Below are 6,000 nucleotides of genomic sequence, written 5' to 3'. Positions count from 1 at the left end.
TCAACATTACCTTACTATAACAATATTCTTATTATCAGTTACACTTGCTACTAGTGTTCAAGAGGGGAATAAACCCATTCACGTGAAAACTATCTCAGGAATCAGTATTTGCTAAATGCTCAGCCACAGTACTGAAAATTAAGGAAAGGACATTAAGACATGACAGAAAGAGTTAGAAAAATTCAACGTGTAGCACCCAGGAGTTCCAGCTTGGAAAAAAAAATTACAGGATAGGAAATGGTAAGTGATAAAACTGATAATTTTTCTGACACGTTTCCCATTAAACATCCGAATAGATCTGTAGACCTTAAATTATGCTAGAATAAATTCAAAGTCTGATGTATTAAAATATGATTTGACTCAAAAATTCAAATAAAAAAGTTAATTTTCATTTAAACTAATGCTTTAAGTGTAGCATAATTAAGGCCAGTTTCAGTAAAGTTTGCTATTCCTTAGGTCTTACTGATAGAATTTCCATGCAATGTCTATGAAGGCATCCTCAGAAAATGTAAATTGGAGGAGAGGAACTACTCAAAATGCACGTGTCGAGTACCACCTGCAGAAAGCTGCAACAAAACACCACTCAGTTGCTAGGACTCAGACAAGCTAAAGCTGCAATAGTAGATGAACTTGCACATAAGAACAAAGCCTGTGGGGGCTAGAGAGACACGTCCATCAGTCAGCAAGACACTTGCCATGCAAGACTAAAAGTTTGAGTTTAATCCCAGCATCTTTGTTTTAAAAAAAAAAAGCCAGGTGTGTTAGCCATTGTGTATAACCCCAGCACTGGAGACAGGGAGAAGGGAATTCCTGTGGCTCACTGCCTAGCTTAACTGATTCTTCTAAGCCAATGAGAAACGTTGCCTCAAAACAAAGGAGCAAGCAAACAAACCAAAACAAAGATGGAAAATTCTTCAAAATTGACATTCAAAATTGATATCTGGTCCCCAGGTTGACAGGTGCTTGTACTCAGATGTGTACCCACACAAACATATACACACAGAGAAAGAAAGAGACTGGCAGTAATATATTCTTAGTATAAGAAAGCACTTTATTGGTAACTGTGAGAGTACAAGTGGTGGTCACACTTCACATCAAGCAAGTCTAAGAATAATCACATAGAATGGAGAAAAGGAAAACAAATAAAACTGGAAGGTGGTGAGATCAGGAAAAACTTCCCACTAGGAGATAATGTGGCAAAGCAAAATAAGAAAAATGCAATGCAAAAGAGGTCAAGAAAGTTTTTTGTTTGTTTGTTTGTTTGGTGTTTATTTGTTTTAAAAATCAGAAATTATAAGTAAGATCATAGAAACAAAACAAATCCTAAATTCAATAAGGGTAATACTTAAGATTGAACATCAATTAAAACTATTTGATGAAATACTTTTTAAAATGTAGTTAGATTGTTTTAAAATATATGTACTATTCTCAAATCTGTGTATACAGAAATCTTTAGGATAAACACAAGGGGCTGAGCTTCATTCCTGTAATCTGAACACTTGAGGTTGAAGCAGAAGAATCAAGAGACCCAGCTCAGCCTGGGCTACAGGTGAAATCATCTCTAGATAGATACCCAGCCAGCCAGCCAACCAACCAACCAACCAATCAACCAGCCAACCAACCAGCCAACCAACCAACCAACCAACCAACCAACCAACCAACCAGCCAGCCAGCCAGCCAACCAACCAACCAACCAAACAAACAAACAAACAAACAAACAAATATGTGAGTACATGAGTGAGGGCTGATTCTCATCTCTCTCTGTGTACAAGAATTAACTCCAAATGGATCAAACTTGGTGTAAGTCTTAACCTGAGTAGAGGAAAAAACACTTAAGTTCTCAGCACTGGTAAAGACTTTCTGGACTCTGTTTTTCACACAATAATGGCAGCGATGGACTAATGGGATTTCACAATATCATAAAGTCAAGGAGCTGGGGAAGTGAAGAGGCAGCCTGCAGAATGGGAGAAAATCTTTGCTACTTACACATCTGACAGAATATTAATATCCAGATAATACAAAGAACTCAAAAAAAAGAAATAACAAGAAACCAAACAACCCAATCAGCAAAAGGGCTATTGAAATAAGGGGGCCAGTTCTCAAAAGGTGGACTACAAATGACCAATACAAATATGAAAAACATGTTTAACCTCACTAGTCATCAGGAGAATACACATTAAGATTCCATTTTGCCCTAATCAGAATGGCAGTCACTGGTGAGGTTCTGGACAGAGGGAACTGTTATACACTGCAGATGAAATGCATACTGTCCACACAGTATGGAAGTCAGTTTAAAGATTCCTCATAACTGACACAACGTGGCCAAGATATATCATTCCTAGATGGACTCCAAGTCAACATGCTGCAGAAATGCTTGCATGTCCATGTTTAATGCAGTGTTGTTCACATTAGCTAAGTTATACAACAAAGCTAAGAGTCTGGCAACAGAGAAATGCATAGAAAAAGGTATGGCGTATATACACAATGGAAAAGAGAATAGTCACAATGATTTCAGGAAAATGGCTGTAAGTGGAATCAACAATATTAAGTTAAGTTGGTCCTAGGAAGAGAAATACCACAGGTGGTCTATTTGTGGGCTCTAGGTTTTATACAGATATCTAAAATCATATATGTACAGGTGATATGAAAGTAGACCTGAAATTGTCTAAGGACCAAAGATACTAAGGTGTGAGGGGCAGAAGAAGAGCAATGGGGAACAGACATGAGGTGAGTAAGTTTAAAGTACATTATATACTTGTATTGAAATTGGCTTTTTTAACCTTGAATATGATAAAGTAGAATAAAAATTATGCTTTTTTAAAAATCAGGCATCCTATGAAAAATACGTGAGAATCTCTGTATTCCCCAATGTACAGAGCCATATTGGAGCAGTCATGCACTTGGTCGGAGTTTGACTTTGGTCAAGGATAATCCCTGGCTTCGGCAGGAATCTGCCTTTAGGACATAATAGGGAAGTAGGTTAAAGCAGGAATTTTTATCCTAGGGTGGAGAAGCTCAGTGAAGGTTAAGTTCGTTGTTCCTCCAGGTCTAGGAATTCCTGAATTAAGCAGGTGACCCACCCAACTGACGGAGCAGTCCAGACGAGGACCTCCAAGAGAAGCTAGACAACTTCCACTGGAACTCAGCCCGGAGTCTGGGGGGAAGGGTTTGCCCAAACTGTTAAAAGGTCTGGCACCATTAAAGTTTCCGGCTTTGATCAGTGAATATTGTCTTGGCCATTTTTCTTTTTGCCCCTTCCCTATCCATCCCTCAGCTTCTGTTCCAGTAACCCAGTCATAATAGCTGCTGGCAGCTATGGAATCCAACACCCCAAAGAGGTCAGATATGAAGGAGTGGGAAAAGCCTTTATGCAAGATGCTGGATGGAGGAGACTGAGGTATTGTGTTTTAAGTAGATAACATTAGGTTTTTAACAGTTGAACCTGCAAGTATAAAGAGGAAATGGTGTAATAAACATTTGCTTCATACATTGTTAACTTTTCTTTTTCTATTTATTTATTTATTTATTTATATTTTCTATATTCTTTGTTTATATTCCAAATTATTATCCCTGTTAACTTTTCAAAACATATATATATATATATATATATATATATTTTTTTTTTTTGCTAAAATGAATCCCTCACCCTTATAGAAAAATAGTGCAGCTTTGAAAAGGAGAACCTGTGCCATGCAAGGCAAATCAAATATACACTAGTCTGTAAGTGAAGGCTGTCACAGCAATGATTTAAGTGGATAAAGTTAATTGATGTTTCATTCCACACTTTGCGGCATAATCAAACATTTAGAACTTTTATTTCTTTTTTTATACACAGGCATTTTAGCAACTCTAATAAAGTGAAGTGTTTACTTGGGGGCTTGCTTACAGATTCAGAGGGATAATCCTGCCATGATTATCATGGCAGACAACAGACGGGCATAGCACTGAAGCAGTAACTGAGACCTTTACATCCTGATCTACAGGTACCAAGCAGAGGACTGAGAGACAAGGGGGTCTTGTGTGGACTTTTGAACTCTCAAAGTTCTCTTCTCCCTAGCAACATACTTCTCCCTACAAGGCCATGCCAACAAATCCTTTCCAGACAGTTCCATCAACTGGGAACCAAGTATTCAAACATATTAGCTTATGGGGGAGATTTTATTCAAACCACCATAAGAGGTTATGGATTCTGTGTATATATGGATTGTTTAAGAAATATTTTGATGGCTTGAGAGATGACTCAGTAGTTTAGAGCACTGGCTACTCTTTCAGAGGTCCTGAGTTTAATCCCAGCAACCACATGGTGGCTCATAACCATCTGTAATGGGATTCAATGTCCTATGTGTGTCTGAAGACAGTGGCAGTGTACTTACATATATAAAAATAAATAAATAAATCTTAAAAAGGAAATATTTTGAACCACATTTATTTATTGTGCACACAAGTGTACATGTGTATAAATATACACATGTGAACATGTGCACATGCTATAGCATGCGTATAGATTGGAGATTAAAATCAAATCCTTAAGGCTTGCTGGCACACACTGTATATATCCTGCTAATCCCTCTCATTGGTCTGAAAAAGAAGCATTTAAAAGACTCCAAATTACCACTTTTTATTAGTTATCAATGGCTTTAGATCTTTTTTCCACAGTAATTTCTGAAATGCCTCTGAGTTATGTGTTTATATACTTCATAGGATATAAGAAATAAAACATTCCTTTTCATTATTAGTATGAGGTTCATTTAGAGTTCATTAGAGAATCACATATTGTAGAGGAATTTTAATTCAGCAACATGGCTCCTCTGGCAAGGGGTAGCATGCAAAGACCTTGGTTATGTGATCTGGCTGGAATGCAGACATGCTTTGGATTACAATATTAATCATCTAGAATGCAGTCATGTCCTTAGTATGTACCTTTAATTCCTAATGATAAAATTAAATTTACTTTGTAGAAGAAAGAAGTCATGTTTGAAAGTAATGTCTAATTGAGGGGCAGGCAAAGTGATGAATCAGAGAAAGATTTGACAGGGTAAGTGAGATTACTACCAATACTCACAAGAACAGCACAGGAAAGAGAGGTGATTAGGGGAGCAGTATAGGGGTTGGGGAAGCAGTTTTACCGGGACAGGTTTTTAGAGACAGGTTGCAGGTGAAGACAGAATGAGCCAGAGAATGAAAAGGAGCCAGAAGATTAGAACAGATTGCCAAAGATAAATTGAGGCCAAGCAAAGCAATTCAATCAGAAGCTGAGAAAAGCCATTTTGAACTAGTCAGTTTGGAGAAGAGTTTGTGCCAGAGCAGTTGAGTTGAATCAGCCAGCCAGAGTTCAGAAAGCATTAGAAAGGGTGAGTTTATTCAGCAATAAGTTTCAGAGGCTAAAACATTCTAGGTCTAGGTTAGCAAAAGAAGGCTGGAAGCTGAAGCCTTCAAGGTTTAGGCTTGCAGAAGATTATGTTGTATGGTGACTAGAAGCTTCCAGTTCTAGGACTAGAGATAGTTAGACAGAAATGATCTGGGCTCAGCCTAAGCCATATATTTGTGAAGCTTAGGTACAGCTCTCATCTCATTTCTTTATCTGAGGAAATATAACCAACATTTACATTTACAACAAATAACCAGGAGGTACTAGGTCCTGTCTTTCCATGCAGGCATTTGATTCCTGCTTGTGTAGGCTCTTTCAGTTCTTCCTAGAGGTGAAAAGTTACAGGTACTGGAACCAATGTATTGGTGTTTCAGAAGAACTATATATACAATAGATAAAGCTCAGCATCATGAGTCAATAGGGTGAGAGGTTGAGGGAGGGGACATTTCCAGATACTGGAAACCTCCCTGAAGAACTCAGCCAATGAGGAATTCAGTAGTTAGAGAAATGCTATTAGGAACAATTATTAAGAATGTAACAACCACTCTTGTATAAAATCAACAGGACAGTACCTACCTTCCCCCTTCCCAAGGCTAAGGTCTAACTGTGTAAGGTCATAAATTAAACTGCTC

The sequence above is a fragment of the Apodemus sylvaticus genome, chromosome 5 (genome assembly GCF_947179515.1).
Source record: "Apodemus sylvaticus chromosome 5, mApoSyl1.1, whole genome shotgun sequence".
Classification (NCBI taxonomy): Eukaryota; Metazoa; Chordata; class Mammalia; order Rodentia; family Muridae; genus Apodemus; species Apodemus sylvaticus.
The sequence above is the reverse complement of the archived record's forward strand: the minus strand, read 5'-3'. Positions refer to the sequence as shown.